The sequence below is a fragment of the Nomascus leucogenys genome, chromosome 11 (assembly GCF_006542625.1).
Source record: "Nomascus leucogenys isolate Asia chromosome 11, Asia_NLE_v1, whole genome shotgun sequence".
Classification (NCBI taxonomy): domain Eukaryota; kingdom Metazoa; phylum Chordata; class Mammalia; order Primates; family Hylobatidae; genus Nomascus; species Nomascus leucogenys.
In genome coordinates, this window is record NC_044391.1 from 111256580 (window position 1) to 111279239 (window position 22660).

General features: G+C 39.5%; 1 non-coding gene and 1 pseudogene across 1 annotated transcript; one reads left to right on the plus strand and one right to left on the minus strand.

Moving 5' to 3' along the window:
• Positions 1–19362: 19362 nt before the first annotated feature.
• Positions 19363–19468, minus strand: LOC115837391. The gene has a single exon (XR_004032437.1). It is a non-coding gene; the product is annotated as a U6 spliceosomal RNA (small nuclear RNA).
• A 1235-nt stretch (positions 19469–20703) lies between these two features.
• On the plus strand, positions 20704–21619 carry LOC100599514 (annotated as a pseudogene).
• The last annotated feature ends 1041 nt before the right edge of the window (positions 21620–22660 follow it).

Consider the following 22660-nt stretch of genomic DNA (forward strand, 5'->3'; position numbering starts at 1 on the left):
GCGTGCAGCGGCTGCTGCTGCTTTAACACTTTTAGAGGCCCTAAAAATGACAAACTATGCTCAACTCACTCTCTACATTTCTCATAACTTCCAAAATCCATTTTCTTCCTCATACCTGACGCATATACTTTCTGATCCCCGGTTCCTTCAGCTGTACTCACTTTTTGTTAAGTCCCACAATTACCATTGTTCCTGGACCAGACTTCAATCCAGCCTCCCACATTATTCCTGATACCACACCTGACCCTCATGACTGTATCTCTCTGATCCACCTGACATTCACCCCATTTCCCCATATTTCCTTCTTTCCTGTTCCTCACCCTGATCTCGCTTGGTTTATTGATGGCAGTTCCACCAGGCCTAATTGCCACACACCAGCAAAGGCAGGCTATGCTATAATACAAGCCACTAGCCCGCCTCTTAGAACCTCTCATTTCCTTTCCATGGTGGAAATCTATCCTCAAGGAAAAACTTCTCAGTGTTCCATCTGCTATTCTACTACTCCTCAGGGATTATTCAGGCCCCCTCCCTTCCCTACACATCAAGCTGGAGGATTTGCCCCCACCCAGGACTGGCAAATTAGCTTTACTCAACATGCCCTGAGTCAGATAACTAAAATACCTCTTACTCTAGGTAGACACTTTCACTGGATAGGTAGAGGCCTTTCCTACAGGGTCTGAGAAGGCCACCGCAGTCATTTCTTCCCTTCCATCAGACATAATTCCTCAGTTTAGCCTTCCCACCTCTATACAGTCTGATAACAGACCGGCCTTTATTAGTCAAATCAGCCAAGCAGTTTTTCAGGCTCTTAGTATTCAGTGAAACCTTTATATCCCTTACGGTCCTCAGTCTTCAGAAAAAGTGGAATGGACTAAAGGTCTTTTAAAAACACACCTCACCAAGCTCAGCCACCAACTTAAAAAAGACTGGACAATACTTTTACCACTTTCCCTTCTCAGAATTCAGGCCTGTCCTTGGAATGCTACAAGGTGCAGCCCATTTGAGCTCCTGTATAGATGCTCCTTTTTATTAAGCCGCAGTCTCAAACACCAGACCAACTTGGAATGTGCCCCCAAAAACTTGTCATCCCTACTATCTTCTGTCTAGTCATACTCCTATTCACCATTCTCAACTACTCATACATGCCCTGCTCTTGTTTACACTGCCAGTTTACACTGTTTCTCCAAGCCATTGCAGCTGATATCTCCTGGTGCTATCCCCAAACCACCACTCTAAACTCTTGAAGTAAATAAATAATCTTTGCTGGCAGGACTATGCTGACTCTCCTTAGGCACTCTCTAATCAGATGTCCTGGGTCCTCCCAATTCTTAGTCCTTTAATACCCATTTTTCTCCTTTTATTCGGACCTTGTATCTTCCATTTAGTTTCTCAATTCATCCAAAACCGTATCCAGACCATCACCAATCATTCTATACAACAAATGTTTCTTCTAACATCTCCACAATATCACCCCTTACCACGAGATCTCCCTCCAGCTTAATCTCTCCCACTCTAGGTTCCCATGCCACCCCAATCCTGCTTGAAGCAGCCCTGAGAAACATCGCCCATTCTCTCTCCATACCACCCCCCAAAAATTTTCGCCACCCCAACACTTCAACACTATTTTGTTTTATTTTTCTTATTAATATAAGAAGGCAGGAATGTCAGGCCTCTGAGCCCAAGCCAAGCCACTGCATCCCCTATGACTTGCACATGTACACCCAGATGGCCTGAAGTAACTGAAGATCCACAAAAGAAGTAAAAATAGCCTTAACTGATGACATTCCACCATTGTGATTTGTTCCTGCCCCACCCTAACTGATCAATGTACTTTGTAATCTCCCCCACCCTTAAGAAGGTTCTTTGTAATTCTCCCCACCCTTGAGAATGTACTTTGTGAGATCCACCCCTGCCCGAAAAACATTGCTCTTAACTTCAATGCCTGTCCCAAAACCTATAAGAACTAATGATAATCCACCACCCTTCGCTGACTCTCTTTTCGGACTCAGCCCGCCTGCACCCAGGTGAAATAAACAGCCATGTTGCTCACACAAAGCCTGTTTGATGGTCTCTTCACATGAAAGCGCGTGAAAGATATGAATATATGTTATTTCGTCTTTAAGAGGTTAATTTTAAAAAATACTCTTTGAATCAACTATTGTTGGTTTATGAGGAAACCATTTGCTATGATCAATCGAAATTTTAAAAGAATTTACATACGAATATGATTATGACATTGTCCAGCTTAATATTCTTCAATGATTTTTCACTGCACTTGAGCTAAAATATGAAATCTTCCATTTTTCTACAAGATCATGTGTGATCTACCCAATGTTAAACTCATCCTACTTACTACTCTATTTCTATTGGACAACTCTCTTTTTTTTTTTTTTTTTTTTTTGAGACGGAGTCTCACTCTGTCACCCAGGCCAGAGTGCAGTGGTGAGATCTTGGCTCACTGCAAACTCCACCTCCTGGGTTCAAGTGATTTTCCTGCCTCAGCCTCCTGAGTAGCTGGGACTACAGGTGCCCACCACCGTGCCTGGCCAATTTTTTTGTATTTTTAGTAGAGACGAGGTTTCACCATGTTAGCCAGGATGGTCTCCATCTCCTGACCTCGTGATCCGCCCATCTCAGCCTCCCAAAGTGCTGGGATTACAGGTGTGAGCCACTGCGCCCTGCCCAGCATCTGTTGTTTTTGACTGTTTAATGATGGTCATTCTGACTGTAAGACGGTATCTCATTGTGGTTTTGATTTGTGAGAAAATATTTTTCATTTACCAATTGTTGACTCAGGGTGTTTGTTATTCTTTGTTATTTATCATAAGGGAATGTATAAAGAGCTTGAACATAGTTTAAACCTCAAGATTAAAAGTTATAATATGTTGGAATATTATTACGTAATGTTTATGTAACATTTTTTGCAGTTTGTATACCACTAGAACGTCTATTTTCTAATTCTTTTTTTTTGTAGGTACTTTTATTTTATTTTATTTTATTTTATTATTATTATACTTTAAGTTTTAGGGTACATGTGCACAATGTGCAGGTTTGTTACATATGTATACATGTGCCATGTTGGTGTGCTGCACCCATTAACTTGTCATTTAGCATTAGGTATATCTCCTAATGCTGTCCCTCCCCGCTCCACCCACCCCACAACAGTCCCCGGAGTGTGATGTTCCCCTTCCTATGTCCATGTGTTCTCATTGTTCAACTCCCACCTATGAATGAGAACATGTGGTGTTTGGTTTTTTGTCCTTGCGATATATTTTCTAATTCTTTGTGTATATGTGTTTCTGGGTATATAAAAATTGAGTTTAAAAAACACAAACACATACAAAGAATAATACATTTCTGAGTTCTCACACCCAGTATTAGTATCTATTAACATTCTGCCATTTTTTTTTTTAAAGGAACACCTTCTACTTAAAATTGAAGTTTTCTGAGCTGGTTGTGATGGCTCACTCCTGTAATCCCAGCACTTTGGGAGGCCAAGGCGTGCGGATCACGAAGTCAGGAGTTTGAGACCAGCCTGGCCAACATAGTGAAACCCTGTCTGTACTAAAAATACAAAAATTAGCTGGGTGTGGTGGCACGTGCCTGTAGTCCCAGCTACTCAGGAGGCTGAGGTGGGAGAGTCACTTGAACCCGGGAGGCAGAGGTTGCAGTGAGCCAAGACCACACCATTGCACTCCAGCCTGGGTGACATAGTGAGACTCTGTCTCAAAAAAAAAAAAAAAAAATTGAAGTCTTCTGCGACTTACTTCCACCTTTCACATTCACACATATATCTCACATGTATGTATATATGTATACACACATATATCTATGAGCAATATAGGGTATTCTTTTGTATTGTGTGTGTGTGAGGGGTATTTTAAATTCTATGTAACTTTTATTGTATATATTGTTTTTCCCCTTATTTTTGAATTCAGTATTATACTCTAACTTTTATCCATGTTGGGAAGAAATACACACACACACACACACACATATTTGTCACTTATTGTGTAAACTACAAAATTTTCTTGTCATTTGTTCTTTGAAATAACCCTCCCACACCCACTTTACAGATAGGATATTAAGTGAGTCACCAGGATTTGTAAAAGACACTTAACTAGAATTGTTGTAAACTTAGTTAGGTGTCTGATATTCTTTCATTCACTCCCGTCCATGTGAAGAGACCACCAAACAGGCTTTGTGCGAGCAACAAGACTGTTTATTTCACCTGGGGGCGGGTGGGCTGAGTCCGAAAAGAGAGTCAGGGAAGGGACATAGGGGTGGGGCTGTTTCATAGGATTTGGGTAGGTAGTGGAAAATTACAGTCGAAGGGGGTTGTTCTCTGGCTGGCAGGGGTGGGGGTCACAAGGTGCTCAGTGGGGGAGCTTTTGAGCCAGGATGAGCCAGGAGAAGGAATTTCACAAGGTGATGTCATTAGTTAAGGCAGGAACAGGCCATTTTCACCTCTTTTGTCATTCTTCAGTTACTTCAGGCCATGTGGATGTATACATGCAGGCTTGGGCCCAGAAGCCTGACATTTTCTTTTTTCTTTTTTCAGATAGAAAAGCCAGGTTTACAGAAACATGGAAATTCATCATTGATTATCAATTTTTGTTCTACTGGAGAACATTTGGAGATTTGTATATTTTTGAGGGATGAGTTAGAAATGATGGCTTTAGCATTTACTAGTATAATTTGCATGTGAAACTTCTGACATAAATGAAATATAACTGCATATATGTCTCCCACTGTCCTCCAAATTTTCATCAGTGGAGCAAGTCCCCAGGGGTGTTGGATGACACCCCTGCAAGCCTGTGGCTTCAATTCTTGGGTTATGGTCTTCTGGTGACTTTAAATGTAAACACGGTCCGAATTTGGAAACTATAAAGTCCTGTCCAAGATACCAGACAAAACCCTGGGCCTGATGTATCAGCTAATTGTTTCTCTGGTGGAGTCCGGGTCCACTTCAGACTGGAGGTCTTGAATGAGTCAAGGGGTGATCTGAAAGGGGCAAGGTCCTTCCTCTGTTTGCTCCCTCTCTGCTTGCTTTTTCACCCACTCACTAGTTGTTTTCAGGTTTTATTCTCTGTAGGAATCTTATTTGGAAAAGGAGGAAAGAGAAAAGGATAGGACTTTTTTTTTTTAATTAAACTTTAGGTTTTAGGGTACATGTGCACAATGTGCAGGTTTGTTACATATGTATCCATGTGCCATGTTGGTGTGCTGCACCCATTAACTCGTCATTTAGCATTAGGTATATCTCCTAATGCTGTCCCTCATCCCTCCCCCCACCCCACAACAGTCCCCGGAGTGTGACGTTCCCCTTCCTGTGTCCATGTGTTCTCATTGTTCAATTCCCACCTATGAGTGAGAACATGCGGTGTTCGGTTTTTTGTCCTTGCGATAGTTTACTGAGAATGATGTTTTCCAGTTTCATCAATGTCCCTACAAAGGACACGAACTCATCATTTTTTATGGCTGCATAGTATTCCATGGTGTATATGTGCCACATTTTCTTAATCCAGTCTATCGTTGTTGGACATTTGGGTTGTTTTTTGACTACATAAATGTCTTCTTTTGAGAAGTGTCTGTTCATGTCAGGATAGGACATTTCATACTTGGTGGGTGGTTTTCTTATCTATGGACCTGACAGACAAGTAAAGGTGCTACCCCTAAATGGCCTGGCAGATAAGAGCCAGATCTTTCTCTTAGCAAAGGTTTTGTGACTTCTGTGGAGATTCCTTCCTGGGTCTCTCTCTTAAATCACCTTGAAGCCTCCTTTTTAGGTGGCTGTTTGTAATTCCTTTGTCAGCACCTGGCTATCAGCAGTTACACATCCAGTGGTTTTTCACTGAGGTCTCCCTGCCCCTCCAGGCAACACCATCAGACAGGAGCAAGAAGGCCCCTTGTGGACTTTCTCTCATGTGACCTTTATCTGACTTTGGAAAGCCTCAGCTACCTTACTATGAGGTGACAGATTCCAATGCAGAAGCCTTCTCCAGGCTCTATCACCACAGCCAGGCCTGCTTTACCCTTCAGATTTTCTAGTTATAACTTGATAAAGCTTTCTCAAAACTGAGGCAAGCAAAGTGCTTTATATCTCCCGATTACCAGAAGCAAATTTCTGAGGTCTTTCAGTTATTTCCTTGAAAGCTCTCTCGCTATATTTAAAGGGAGAGGTTGACAGCCTTCCACCATAAATGGGTAGGGCGAAGATTTACAGCATAACAACCTATTCCCAAAAAGAAGTCTCTGCAGATCCCCTGACCATACCCTCTTATAGACTAGGCGTCATTTTATGTATAAAATTGCACTGAAGGGAAGGGGTTCGATTTATGCTTGGGTAACTGATGTTATTTTATCAGCCCCTCAGTCAAAGATGAGATAGGAAACATGTCATTCTAATTTCCTGTGTTACCTGACCAAGTGTCAGAGGCACAATGTTTTAATGACTCTACAATTTCCCCACGCTTAAAATAAGGATCAAGTGAGGTAGTAGGATACTAATGGTACTTAATTCAGATGGTTATTGTATTAAAGGAATTAAAACAGTAGAGGCTGAACACGTCTGGCTTGCCATAGAACTCAGTTAAGTATTAGTTGTACTGAGTTATCTTTCAAAATTCAACTCAACTCACATTTTCCTAATTAGCTTTTCTTAATTTTTCCTTTCAGTGTTAAACATATTCTCCTCAGTGTTCTCACAGAATATCAGGTGAGTTCTTTTTTGCTTTTAAAATTTATGTATCAAATTCCTACAAATCATCAGAGTGTATTTGTCTGTCTTCCCCCTTTAACCTCTCAAGCCAGGGACTTTGATCTATTTATTTTTGTTTCTCAAGCATTTATCACGTTTGAGGAGTGAGGAAACGGACAGGTCTGATTAGATGGCTAGACACTCCAAAACAGATAAATCAATTTGCTTAAGAGTGTCCATAAGGATGAGCCAGAAGAATCACTTAAACCCGGGAGGTGGAGGTTGCAGTGAGCTGAGATCACGCCACTGCACTCCAGCCTGGGTGACAGAGCAAGACTCTGTCTCAAAAAAAAGAGTGTCCATAGATGGTCAACTTTGCTGAGGTAGATGAATGAATGAGTAAAGCTTGCAGAGCAAACAAATCTCTGAAAGCTTTCAAAAAGCACTGAAATATGCACAGTTTACACATAACTGTGCCAATATTTTCCTATTAAAGCCATAAGTATTTGTAACAAAAACAAACTAAGAAAGCGTTGGATCCTGCTAGATGTTTAATGATACTGGGCTGTGTTCAGAAAAAAAAGCAAATATCTTTATAATTACACCATTTGAGTAATTTACTGAAGGAATGTTGTTCTAAAAAGTGATGGCAAATGGCTTCCTATTTCCTGTAGATAATTCTAGCTGTTCATCATTCTTTAGGCCTCAAAGAGAAAAAATAGATATTTATAACTGATTAAATTAGCTAGATGATGAAACTGTTGAGTATTAATACTGAAAAATGTAATAAAATTAGAAATAATTCTTATTTATATAAAGTTAAATATATTATTACATTATTTTTTCTATTTATTTATATGTTTTAGTAGTAAATACATTCTTTAAAAATAATATGATATTGATTGGGACTAAAAGGCACCCGTACAGAAAGAAAATTGATTTCTTTGGCATTTAAAAACTATTAAGTTATTTTTCAAATGGAAACTTTCAATAGTTACAGAAGGTAGCAGATGAAAGTCATTAGTAATCATCAAGAGAAAATAATAGTGAAGTTTTTTGTTTCTTTGTTTTCTCCTTTTAAGCCAAAATCTTCCATTTGTTTAGTTACATAAAATCTGAAGCATTGGGAAATTTTTTTTTTTGAGACGGAGTTTCACTCTTGTTGCCCAGGCTGGAGTGCAATGGTGTGATCTTGGCTCATCACAACCTCCACCTCCTGGGTTCAAACAATTTTCCTGCCTCAGCCTCCCGAGTAGCTGGGATTACAGGCATGTACCACCACACCTGGCTAATTTTGTATTTTTAGTAGAGATGGGGTTTGTCCATGTTGGTCAGGCTGGTCACAAACTCCCAACCTCAGTTGATCCACCCGCCTTGGCCTCCCAAAGTGCCAGGATTACAGGCGTGAGCCACCGTGCCCGACTGGGAATTTTTTTTTTTGAGCCATGAAAAATAAAATTAACTTAGCCGTCATAATTCTCCTTGGATTCCTCTCCATAGTATAGTGTTAGTAACAGATGAGGAAATTATGCTGGACCTTTGGATATGTCATCATTTTCCTGCCTACTTCAGTCCTGTAAGATAAGCTGCCCTGAAAAAGTTTAGATGGCACTATGGGGAATGAAGACCTGGATTTGACTCATTCTTCTTTCAGTGTGCTATTGAACTTTGGGCAAGTTATTCAACCTCGGCTTTAGTTATAAAATGGTACCTCTGTTCAGCTATTGGTAAAGTGGAGATGAGTACATTCACTCTCCAGGGTCATTTTGAAGCTCAATAAAGTCAACTTTTATTAAATGCCTTAGAAGTTTCTACATGCCCTATTTTTTTCTTGCAAAGTACAGAAACTATTTTAAATAAAGGGATACTATTTTAAATAAAGGATAATACTCTTCATGGTTGGATGGGGGTGGGCCTACTGTCTTCTGGTCTCAACTTGGGACATATTAATATTGTCTTGTCCAGCTTAGAGGGAATTAGCTCTTAATTCACCAGGTAAAACCATACTTATTTTGGTTTATGAAAACTTGAAGCATAGAGAATGTATTTAATTCATTCACAGTTTGGCTAGATATTTAATTCTGAAGTATATGCAGAACAATGTTCCTCTTTATACAAAAGCAGCTTTTCCTAAGGAATTAGCAGCTGGCCAAGGTACTGAGTCGGTTCTATTGAACACAGCTGTGGGCCCTTGAATGGTCCTCGTCAAGGTCCTCAGACCCTGCTGGTTTATGTGACGCAGACCATCAATGGTCCCCTTTAAAGGATGGTGTCCATAAGGCATCCTCGCTCCCTTTCTGCTTTCCTGATGCATCTTCCTTAGGCTTTCTTCTTCAAAACTCTTGTTCAGTTTCTTGTCCTTCATGGGCTTAATGACTAATCATAAAGAATTTAATGGCCCAATCACATGGAACTCCATGACTTAGCAACATAAAATACACTTTATGCCCTCATCCAATGGATTGGGGTCAAATCTGTAAGAACACAACTACTGCACTTTTCTAGCTGGAGAAAAGGGAGAGTGATTTATTTCCTTCTTGATACATGATCAGTTGGCAACTAGGCTTCTTGGTAAAGCAGCATAAATAAATAAGTATATAAATTCCCCAAACACAAAAGAGTTTCTCTGCCTTATGACACCACCAGCACTTGCCTGGATTTCTGAGTTGGGAAATAAGGTACCATACTCAGGCCTCACAGAGAGCAGAGCTGGAATGCCAGGTATGAAAGAGTTTAACTCTCAGAGGCCATACCATTTTTTCCATTGCTTCTTCTCTTTGTATAAGTTTGCTCCATTCCCCTCTCTTTGCTCTCCAGCTTCCTCTGCATGTTCGTCATGCACTTAATCCAGTATGACTGTGATCCCTTGCTATACATCATGATTTCTTAGGTCCAGCACCTACTGGTGACAGTCTCTGGTTCTCTTAGATCAGAAAGACAATCAGCTTGGCCCAGATTAGTGGTTCTATCTATTTCCCACTCCCTGAAAATTCCATTAAGATAACTGTTGGTCACCAAAATAATCTCTTGATAAAGCAAATCAGAGTTTATTGCTTGCTGTAATAAGGGAGTACAATGTGTTGACCATCTCAGTAGCATCTTACAAGGGTGTGATGGATTTCAGGCATGAATTTGAGGATTTGGAGGTCTACTTTAAGGTGAGTCTTTCTGTTGGAATCAACTTTGGATTGGACAAGTTAGTGAAAGAAAAGTTTATGGCTGGTCAACACAAGAAAGTAAGGGTTTCTCAGAGTCTTAAAGAGTAAACAGTCTTTTGATGAGCCTACTAAAGTGACCTATTGTCCTACGAACAGGTAAGGAGAGCTAGAGGAGTAGTCTATTGTTCAGATAAATGGTTTCTGGAGGAAGTTCTTAAAACAGACAATAAAGTCAGTTGGAACTTCTTCTTCCTGGGCTAGGGTTTTCTAAAGTTCTGTTAATTTACTCAGTGAGCTGTATGTTTCAGATTGTTTCTTTTCTCAATTCGCAATGCCATCTCTTATTAAAATTGTGTGGCAGAGGGAGGGCACATATTGTGATTTACCCCATTTCAGGACATGAAATTTTTATCTTTAGGGGAGGTGCTTGGCCATTGGTAATTTTTTTTTTTTTTTTTTTTTTTTTTTGAGATGGAGTCTTGCTCTGTCGCCAGGCTGGAGTGCAGTTGCCCAGTTTCGGCTCACTGCAATCTCCGCCTCCTAGGTTCAAGCGATCCTTCTGCCTCAGCCTCCCCAGTAGCTGGGATTACAGGCACCACTATGCCCAGCTAATTTTTGTATTTTTAGTAGAGACGGGGTTTCACCATGTTGGCCAGGCTGGTCTCAAACTTCTGACCTCATGATCTGCCTGCCTCAGCCTCCCAAAGTGCTGGGATTACAGGCATGAGCCACCATGCCCAGCCGGCCATTGGTAAATTTTTATAAAGCTTCCCAGGTGACTATAATGTTCAGACAGGGCAGCAACTCAATGGCCGAGATCAACGTTTAAAGCCAGGCCACATAACCCAATGGTGTTTTGGGTGTGTTTGATCAGTTATCCATCTGTAATGGTGGTGGCAAGGGTCAGGTAAGGCATGTAATATATAAGATCACTCCTTCTAGGGACTGTGGGAGTGGCAGGAAACTGAAAATGTGTCTATCACAGGTATTCATTGTCTCTAGGGAGTGTCTGGTCTGAGATGAATCACAGTATGTGCTCTCCACCCACATTTTTAATACAGGTGTTAAAAGGCCAACACCCTTGGAAATCATAGGGCTTCAAATTGGCAGTACGGGAGTACTCTGTCTAGAGCTTGTGTGGGCTGAATACACCAGGTGCCATGGCTGCTGTTGATGACTAGAAGTGGGTGGAGGCAGCAAAGGGGATCTTGTTGTTCCTGGGCCATGGTCCAGAGTCTCCAAAGAACAGACAGTGAAAAGATTATGAATCAGCTAATTGGTGTGGCAGTGTCAAATTATGGTCAGGAAAAGGCTGTTGGAAATATCAGGGAAATGCAGAAGTGGGAGAAGGCTGGAGGCCTGTTAGTGCAGAAAAGGGACTGGCAGGATGCAGAAAAGGGACTGGCAGGAATTTAAACTAGTATACTGCAGTGTTCTTGGTTGGGGAGGGAAAGCCTGGTAGGAACTGAAAGTGAGGTCCTAGGGAGAACACAAGGAATAATCTAGCCACATATTATCAGAGAAGAAAAGGACCCAGTCCAGGTACAGCTGTTGGTTGTGCTTTGGTCTCAGGCTACTTGAAAAAAAGCAGAACTGTAAGTATTATATACAATGACCAACCACAACAAGCAGAGAATTCAGGATTAGTAGCATAAAGGGCATGCAGACAACCTCCCAGTGTTTTCCCCAATGACAATGAGCCAAAAAAGGAAAATAAATACTAAGTCAGGAAGGGTGCGGTTGCTCACACCTGTAATCCCAGCACTTCGGGAGGCTGAGGTGGGCAGATCCCCTGAGGTCAGGAGTGTGAGACCAGCCTGGGCAACATGGTGAAACCCTGTCTCTACTAAAAAAATGCAAAAATTAGCCAGGCGTGGTGCAGGTGCCTGTAATCCCAACGGGAGGCTGAGACAGGCGAATCGCTTGAACCCGGGAGGCAGAGGTTGCCGTAAGCAGAGATGGTGCCATTACACTCCAGCCTGGGTGACAGAGCGAGACTCCATCTCAAAAAAAAAAAAAAAAAGTTAAATGAAAAAGACATACCTAGAGAAACATTGTTGTCAAGGAGGAATCTAATGGGACCAAATCCATGGATTTAGTACTTATGGGCTAGGAGGAAAATTAGAACCAAAGATGAGCAGCCATAGATCGACCCTTCCAAAAAAATTATGCAAATACTACTGTGTCAATATCATGGAGACACAATTATTTAATATACTGCCAGTTTATAAAATCCCCTTGAAAAGGATTATGGCCTCATTTACTAAATCAGAAAATGACCCAGCAATTTCACTTCTAGGTATAACTTCTAGATAAATGTTTACATGTGTACATAAGAAGGCATTTACAAGTATGCTCATTGAAATGTTGATTGGAAACCAAAAAATTAGAAATAGTTATATTAGTTACAGAATAACTAAATTTACTGTGTTTTATTTAAATAAGAGAATACCATATGTCCATTAAATAAATAGCTATAAGAATTGACATTTATAGATAATAAGTGAAAAAGCAAGTTAAAAAAGGATACATTCAGTATGGCAAAATTTATATATACACATACACAAATATATAGACTAGTAGCTGGGTGTCATGGCTGCGTGTCAAACCTGTATTTCCAGCTATTTGGGAGAACTACTTGAGACCGGGAGTTCAATGCTGTGGTGTGTTATGATCATGCCAGTGAATAGCCACCGCACTCCAGCTAGGGCAACATAGCATGACCTTGACTCTCAAAAATAATGATAGTAATATAATTCATGTATAGGTACATGCATATTTAGAAAAGGAATAAAAATATAGATTGCATATGCACCAAATCAATAAGAACAATTTCCTCAGAAGAGGGAATTGGGGTTTGGGATGGTATCGCACAACACTATGTATAATATTTTATTTTTTAAAACATGAAGTACATTTCTTATAATATTATCATTTATAATTTCAGTATGGTGGGCTTGTAGGTGTTGTTTATATTTTTGCTAGTCTTAAACTAACCAAAAGTAAATATACAAACAGAACAGAAACAAAATCCCATGGTGCTCTTTACAATATTTAATAAATGGTACTAATTCAATTTATCTAACCCTGTGTAGGGTATTAATAATGTCAAGGGTAACATTTAGTCCATGCTTCCAAGGAGCAACTGATATCTAAAGACAAGCACACACACACACACACACACACAAGCAATTACAAGAGTAAGTATAAACTTTTATGAAAACACGTATAAAGAAGATATTTCTTTTTGTTAGAAGAGGGAAGTCAAGACAAACTACAAAGAAGAAAAACATTTTAGATTGGCCATTCAGAAAGAGTAGGATGTTCAGGAATGGGAGACAGCATGAATAAAGGCATAGAGATATAAAACAAGTAGACATTTTAAATAACAATACAATGTATTGTGTGATTGGATTATAAATTGGGTATGGATTATAAAGGTAAATGACAGAAAATAGACCTGGAAATTGGGGATAGTTAATAAAAGGCCCAGAATGTCATATTAAAGAGTTTGGGGTACAGATGTACATCTCAGTGAAATAATGCTGTTGCTGATATGGAGGATGATTGAATTGATGTGAATCTGGAGAAAGGAATATAAGAATCTAGGTAAGAGAGACCCATCATTCATTACTAGATGATGGTCAATATCTAATGAGTCACTTCTACATCACATACTACAAATATAGCCTCAACATTTCAGAACTGAACTGAAGGTCAGAACTAGAATTATTACCCTGATGGTGGCTGGTGGCAACCTCAGAGAGAAGCTAATATTAGCCTCAAAACAATCAGAAAAGTTGGGTACAAAACTGCTCTTTGCCCAACAAAGAAAGCTTTCTGTTGACCATCTATTACTCATATAAAGAATAAATATATAATCAACACTCTCCAGGCAAAGAAGGTTCATTTGTTTGTGAAGCAAAACCAGCTTTCTTGGATGGTTGTACTGTAAACAAGAGCCCCTTTTAACTACACGCTTAAGAGTCTGTTGAACCTGCCAAAGGGTGGGTCACCTTGGCTGGAGTAATAATGCAGACTGGCTCCTCCACAGGAAAATTAGGGATTTGTAAAAAACCACCAAAGACCCTGAAAGCATTTGTGTGAGTGACCTACATATTTGCTGGAGTGACATTCTGGATGGAGACAGTTTTTTCTTTGCTCGCATTCTCACCCCACTCTCCCTACCTTGTGGAGACAACATTGGTCTCAATATCAGAGGCCTTTAAGTTAGTCTTACTTATACCTTTTCATCCCATTAGAGTTTTAGAAACTTGCTTCTCCTCTCAGGATTCCAGGGCCCTCATCTGAGAGTAAATTTTTTTTTTTTTAATTTCTCTCAGCTGACTACATCTTGACCCTGGAGCAGAGAATATGATAACTACATTACTCAGTAGTTTTATTCAGCATGCTGATTCAGTGGTCTTTCAAATCCTTTCCACTAATTCGTGCAAAGGAAGCACAATTCTGAAAAATATGTGTCTGAAAAACATGCCTATTTACTTTCTAGCCTTTCAGGGGAATAATGATCTAAACATGGCCACTGATCTTCAGAGCACCAGGGAAAGAGCAATAGTTCAAGTCCCAATTAGATGAAGATGAGTGCAGCTCAGCTGACCCCAAAGGTCTGAGATCTTGAGTCCCAGTCACTCTCCCTGGCTTTTTCTACACTATTCAAGGCAGAGGCTTCCTGTAGAATTCCTTCAGGGACAAATTAGGTGCTTGGCTACTACCTTGAACTATTTTTTGTTTCTTGTTCTGTTTCTAACATCTGGTCCAATCAGATAATCTTCTCTCATTTGATGATGATGGGAGGCCTTACCCATCTCACATCTCAGAGGTTTGTGAGTGAATTCAAAGTGAGGTCTGTGCTTCTCTTTAAAGAAATAATTTGGAACGCATAATGTAAAGGTCTTTTCAAGATCCACATTTTCACTCTTGCCAAGGGCTTTCATCTGTATGTTTGGGAGATGGAAAGCAATGCGGAAAATTTTGATGAAGGTCTTTTATTAACTGTGAAGCTAGGGGTGAATTATTTACTTTACAAGATCTTCAATTTATTTGTAACTAAAATCAGAGACAAAGTGCTCACTTACAAAATTGTTACCATCATCAGTTGAAGGATAAAATTTGTGTAAGAGCTCTTGAAGTAAAAGAGATGTTCAGTACACAGTAGTTCATGTTACTATGCTACTCAGGATAATCAACCAAGAAAAAAGTGCTATTGCGTTTTAGTATTAATAGCAACTTCAAATTTGAAAACTGAATTTTTGCAAGTTATTTTTCTTTCAGTTTTCTTTTGAAGACAAGGAATAACATTGTAGTGAATAGGTTATAGTAGGTGAGAACGGGGTAGAAGTGGGAGGTGGGATGGGGAGCCTAGTTTCTTATTTACTGATCTCATCTGACTACACTGTGACTGCTGTCATGCATCACAAACTTATGCTTTGTACCTTTCTCTTTCCATTAATCTCGTTTACAAAAAGATAACTTTGTTATTACGCTGTGTTCACACCTGAGTAGACAAACACGGCTGAAGAAAAACATGGGCTCACTTTATATTTACAACTCGCTTTAGATTTATAACACAAACCTCAGATGTAACCTCAGGGCTACTGAGTAATTCACTGAGGTCTCATGATTTAATATATTTTCCTCTCTTTAGACAGCTATTTAATATTTTTCCCATATCTGAAAACCTTGCTTACCTTCTCACTGATAGCGTAAGACTTTGTTTACATATTCACCTGAAAAAATTAGAAGTGATTAGAACAGAGTTTCATCATCTCCCCTCCAGCAAACTGTAGCTGAGCTACATCAGAATTCATATTCTGTGCTGTACTTTCTGTTACAATGATGAGCTATATCCCTTTTCCGAATTAAGATCAGAATTTTCACCTGTGTTCTGAAATCTACTTCTTGGCCGGGTGTAGTGGCTCATGCCTTTATTGCTATAACTTTGGGAGGCCGAGGTGGCTGGATCACTTGAGGTCAGGAGTTCGAGACCAGCCTGGCCAACATAGTGAAACCTCATCTCTACTAAAAATACAAAAATTAACCTGGCATGGTGATATGTGCCAGTAGTCCCAGCCACTCAGGAGGCTGAGGCAGGAGAATTGCTTGAACCCTGGAGGCGAGGCTACAGTGACCTGAGATGGCACTACTGCACTCCAGCCTGGGCGACAGAGTAAGACTCTGTCTCAAAAAAAAAAAAAAAAAAAAGGAAAAAAGAAAGAAATCTACTTGTTATTATCTTCTTCAGGGCTTTATTCTTACATCATAAATGTTATACTTTCTCTAAAATAATTTCTATCAACGTAAACGTGCTGTAATATATGTTACCTTTAAAAAACCCTTATGGATTTGATGTTTTCTGCTCTTCAGAAAGTAGTCCATACATTCCATACATTCTACCTTCACCTTTTTCCTCCTGTTAACTCCAAACACACTCTAATCAGGAATGCCTTCCACTCTACACTGAATCCACTTACCAAAGTTACCAACAAGCCTCATGAACCAAATCCAGTCATCAGTTCCCACTCTTTATGTTATTTAACTTAGAAGCAGCATTACCAGAGTGCATTATTCCTGCTTTGATATGCTTCCTTTTTTGTTTTTCGTTTTCAATGCCTTGTCAGTTAGGCAAAAGATTATAAGTTCATAAGGGGCATCATTTTATAGTCGCTTTACATGTAAATTTCCATGGAGAAAGATCTTTCTCAAAAAAATTATTGACGTGGCTTTTTTTGTGAGTAAGCAGTGATATCCAATCTGTTTTCTCGGAAATAAACTTCAAGAGAGTTGGGGCCGAGCATGGTGACTCACTTCTGTAATCTCAGCACTTTGGGAGGCCGAGGCGGGAGGATCACTTGAGGTCAGGAGTTCGAGATCAGCCTGGCCTGCATGGTGAAACCCTGTCGCTACTAAAAATAAAAATTAGCCAGGCGTGGTTGTGCACACCTGTAATCCCAGCTACTCAGGAGGCTGAGGCACAAGAATTGCTTGAACCTGGGAGGCAGAGATTACAGTGAGCCGAGATCATGCCACTGCACTCCAGCCTGAGGGACAGCGAGACTCCGTCTCAAAAAAAAAAAAAAAAAAAAAAAAAAAAAAAAAAAATTAAGAGAGCGGTACTGAGAAAAGTACCACGAGCATTTATGTATGTATGTATGTATGTTTTAGAGGGAGTCTTGCTCTGTTACTCAGGCTGGAGTGCAGTGGTGCTATCTCGGCTCATTACAACCTCCACCTCCTGGGTTCAAATGATTCTTCTGCCTCAGCCTCCTGAGTAGCTGGGACTACAGGCATGTGCCACCACACCCAGCTAATTTTTGTATTTTTAGTAGAGAGAGGGTTTTGCCATGTCGGTCAGGCTTGTCTTGAACTCCTGGCCTCAAGTTATCCATCTGTCTCGACCTCCCAAAGTGTTGGGATTACAGGCAACAGCCACTACACCTGGGCCATTGAAGTCTTTAATCCATCTTAAGTAGATTTTTGTATATGGTGTAAAAAAGGGGCTTTTCTAGTTCTTTAAGATGCATCACTAGGTTATCGGTTGGAAGTTTTTCTACTTTTTTGATGTAGGTGCTTATGGCTATACATTTACCTCTTAGTATTGCTTTCACTGTATTCCATAGGTTTGGATATGTTGTAGTTCCATTTTCATTTGTTTCAAGAAATTTTTAAATTTTCTTCTTAATTTCTTCATCGACCCACTGGTCATTCAGGAGCATATTGTTTAATTTCCGTGCATTTGTAGAGTTTCCAAAATTCCTCTTGTTTTATTCCATTGTAATCAGGGAAGATACTTGATATTATTTCAAGTTTTTTTAATTTTTAAAGACTCATTTTGTGGCTTAACATATGGTCTTTCCTTTAGAGTAATCTACCTGCTGGGAAGAATGTGTATGCTGCAAGTATTGGATGATATGATCTATAAATATCTATTATATCCCATATTAGTCAGGGTTCTCTAGAGAAACAGAACTAATAGGAGATATATATATATATGAGTATATATGAGTTTATTAAGTGTTTTTTTGTTTTTTTTTTTGTTTTTTTTTGAGTCTTGTTCTGTCGTCCAGGCTGGAGTGCAGTGGCACAATCTTGGCTCACTGCAACCTCTACCTCCCAGGTTCAAGCCATTCTCCTGCCTCAGCCTCTCGAGTAGCTGAGATTACAGGCATGCACCACCACACCCGGCTAATTTTTGTATTTTTAGTACAGACAGGGTTTCACCATGTTGGCCAGGCTGCTCTTGAACTCCCGACCTCAAGTAATCTGCCCGCCTTGGCCTCCCAAAGTGCTGGGATTACAGGCTTGAGCCACTGCGCCCAGCCTATTAAATACTAACTTACACGATCACAAGTTCCCACAATAGGTTGTCTGCAAGCTTGAGGAGCAAGGAGGGCCAGTCCAAGTCCCAAAACTGAAGATCTTGGAGTCTGATATTCAAGGGCAGGAAGCATCCAGCATGGGAGAAAGATGTAGGCTGGGAGGCTAGGCCTGTCTTGTCTTTTCACGTTTTTCTGCCTGCTTTATTTTCAGTGGAAGCTGATTAGGTGATGTCCACCAGATTAAGGGCAGATCTGCCTTTCTCAGCCCACTGACTCAAAGGTTAATCACTTTTGGCAACACCCACACAGACAGGCCCAGAATTAATACTCTGTATCCTTCAATCCAATCAAGTTGACACTCGGTATTAACCATCACAGGTCTATTTGGTTTATAGTGCAGATTAAGTTTGATGTTTCTTCGCTGATTTTCTGGCTAGATTATCTGTTTAATGCTCAAAGTGGGATGTTGAAGTCTCCAGCTATTATTGCATTGGGGTATATCTCTCTTTAGCTCTAATAATATTTGCTTTATATATCTGGATGCTCCAGTGTTGAGTGCATATATTTTTATAATTGTTATATCCTGTGGCTAAGTTGACCCGTTTGTTATTATATAACGACTTTCTTTTTTTTTTTTTTTAATAGCTTTTGTTTTCACATCTATTTTGTCTAACTATAGCTACTCCTGGTCTTTCTTGATTTCTATTTGCATGGAATATTTTTTTCCAACTCTTTATTTTCAGTCTATATGTGTCTTCGTAGGTAGGGACTGTTTCTTGTAGGCCACAGATTATTATTCTTTAAATCCATTTAGCCACTCTATGCCTTTTAATTGGAGAGTGTATTCCATTTATATTCAATGTTATTATTGATAATTAAGGACCCCTGCCATTTTGTTATTTTTCTTACTGTTTCATGGCCTTTTCTTCCTTCGTTCTTTTTGTCCTGTCTTCGTTTTAGTGAAGATGATTTTCTCAGTAGGTTTGTTTTAATTTCTTGCCTTTTATTTTCTGTGTGTTTGGTTTTTCTTTTGATTTGTGGTTATCATGAGGCTTGCAAATAATATCTTATAACTCATTATATTAAAGTGAAGAAAACCTAGCACTGATTATATAAGCAAACAACTAGCAAACACTCAAAGAGAAAACTAATAAAAACTCTACACTTTAAAAATATGGACTACTTCACATAATTGCATGTTCTTCTTTGACGGGGTCATGGTAATCATCTCTCTATGATTCTACTTTTATTATATGTGGTGCCAACGTAAACACTCAATTATTTATGTAAGTAAATTAAATTCTCCAATCAAAAGGCCTAGGGTGGCTGAATGGATTAAACAGCAATTTACAACAATATAATTCCTGCAAGAGACTCACTTTAGCCTCAAGGAAAAACATAGCCTGAAAGTGAAGGGATGACATAAGATATTCCATGCAAATGACAACCAAAAGAGAGCAGAAATGGCTGTACTTACAGTAGACAAAATAGACTTTCAGTCAAAACAGATGAAGAAAGTCACTATATAAAAAGGTCAATTCATCAAGAGCATATAACTATTATAAATATATAAGCATCCAACTTCAGAGCACCTACATACGTAAATCAAATTTAACAGAACTTAAGGGAGAAGTAGATAGCAATACAATAGTAGAAGACTTCAGTACCCCGCTGTCAACAATGGATAAGTTATTCACTCAGAAAATCAGCAAGGAAACAGCAGACTCGAATACCACAATAGATCAAATATCCTAGCTGATAAATAAAAAACATTACATCCTATAGCAGCAGAGTAAACATTCTTCTCAAGCTTACATGGAACATTCTCCAGGATAGATAATATGTTAGGCCACAAAACAAGTCTTAACAAATTTAGGAAGATTGAAATCATATCAAGTATCTTTTCCAACCACAATGTTATGAAACCAAAAATCAATAACAGGAGGAACTTTGGAAAATTAAAACATATGTGGAAATTAAACATACTCCTCAATAACCAAATTACTTTTTCTGGTCAGAGAAGAAATCAAAAGACAATGAAAATAGACTTACAACACATCAAAACTTATGGAATGCAGCAAAAAGCTTCATTCCCTATGGGGGAAATTTACAGTGATAAATGCCTACATCATGAAAAAGAAAGGTAGAAAGAAAGAAAGGAACAACCTTACTTTATACCTCAAGAAACTAGAAAAATAGAGAAAATATGAATCTAAAATTGACAAGAAGAAGGAAGTAAAAATTAGAGCAGAAATAAATGAAACAGAGATTAGAAAAACAATTTAGTCTCCGGAAACACTCAAGCTGGTGGGCAGTGAGGGTGTTAATTATAATTTGGATATAAAACCATTTTCCTAGCCCACCTTAGAGAAGACTGTTGCCACACGAGTTGAAATGGTTCCAATAGCCTCCCTTGCAAGACACTTCAGATTCAAAGAATTTCCTTTATAAAAACAGCAAGGGAGGTGTCACAGTTTCCCATTTAGAGCAACAACTTTAAGTTCTCACCATGGAGAATTCAGAGAAGACGGAAGTGGTTCTCTTTGCTTGTGGTTCCTTTAATTCTATCACCAACAGGCACCTCAGGTTGTTTCAGCTGGCCAAGGATTACATGAATGGAACAGGAAGACATAGAGTTGTCGAAGGCATAATCTCTCTTGTTGGCGATGCATACAAGAAGAATGGACTCATTCCTACCCATCACCGGGTCATCATGGCAGAACTTGCCACCCAGAATTCCAAATGGGCAGAAATTGATACATGGGAAAGTCTTCAGAAGGAGTGGATAGAGACTGTTAAAGTGCTAAGGCACCATCAAGAGAAACTGAAGGACAGTAACTGTGATCACCAGCAGAACTCACCTACACTAGGAAGGCCTGGATAAAAGAGGAAGTGGACTGAACAAAGACAAGATTCTGATCAAAAGGAATCCCCTAGAGCCAAAATGAAAGGTGTGCCAAAGGTCCATCTGTTGTGTGGGGGTAGATTTACTGGAGTCTTTGGTGTTCTCAGTTTGTGGAAGAGTGAAGATATCATCCAAATAGTGGCAGATTATGAACTCATATGTATTACTTGATATATATTATCATGGAAAATTCAGATTAAATTGGAAATGATGTTCAGAAATTCATCTATGAATCTGATGTGTTGTGGAAACACCAGAGCAACATTCACATGGTGAACGAATGGATGACTAATGAGATCTCATTCACAAAAATCTGGAGAATCCTCAGAAGGGACCAGAGCATTTGCTAGTTGGCACCAGATCTTGTCCAATAATACATTGAAAAGCATAATTCGTACAGCTCCGACAGCGAAGACAGGAATGTTGGGGTCATCCTGCCCCTTTGCAGAGAAACACTGCAGAAGCTAAGGCACAGGAATTCTACAGCATGATGTTTTGGACTTCCCTTTTGGGGATTTGAAACAATCTGGGTGTTAGTAATGGGGGAAAGAAATTGTGATCCTGTTGCATAAAATAAAGCTTAAAAGTTTAGTAAAAATCAGTGGTAGGTTAAAATCAGGATTTACTTTTATTAGAAGTTGCTAAGATGAATGTTTTCCATATGTTTTGGTTTTTTTAGAATGTACAAATCTCTTTATCTTTAAACCAAGAGATTAGCAGCACACTAAAACCAGAAGAGTTTTCAGTGAAACTAGCCACAAATAAGAAGTAAAAAAGTACATTCAACTCTACCACATAAAAGAAACAGAGCATGAAAAGCAAAAGTTCATTTAAAATTCTAACTTTGGTTATGAAGGGAATTGACATTTTATGGATGCCTGTTGCTGGGTAATCAGGAGTCAGGGTAGACAAAGGAAGGAACTCTTACAGTGGTGATCTTGTAAAATGCACCATTGATAAATCATCGCCAGTTATGCAAAATAATGATTGTGAATTTGCCTGGCAGAAACATTGCACCAATAGTTAGTTTTCTATGGCACACATCAGAATGGCTGAATAAACTTTGGCAAGACTTATCTGCCTAGAGCTCCACCTTTGGAGCTAGGGAGTGAGGTCCAAGCCCGTGTATGTTTAGAAAGGTGTGCAGGTATTTCTGATGCCCACCAGAGGTAGAGAATTGCTGCTTTACAGGTTACACACATTCACTTAGCCTTTTGTGAATCATATCCTAGCCCTGGCCGTCTGCCACCTCTTTATCTTCAGGAACAACTTCAGAGATAACATCATGCTGCTTTGAAATGAGAAAACCACAGATAATGAGGGGTCTCATTCAAGAAATTTGTAAGTCTGAATGCTCTCAGCCTTTATTGATAGCTTAATCAAAAGATCTGAGTGGGACACAGTGGCACATGCTCTGTAATCCCATCTACTTGGGATGCTGTGGCAGGAGGGTCGCTTGAGCCCAGGACTTTGAGACCAGCTTGGGAGAAACAAGGAGAGCTCATCTTAAAAAAAAACTCTGGAGTTTCTGAAGAGCTCTGCTCTTTCTCTGTTCCAGCTC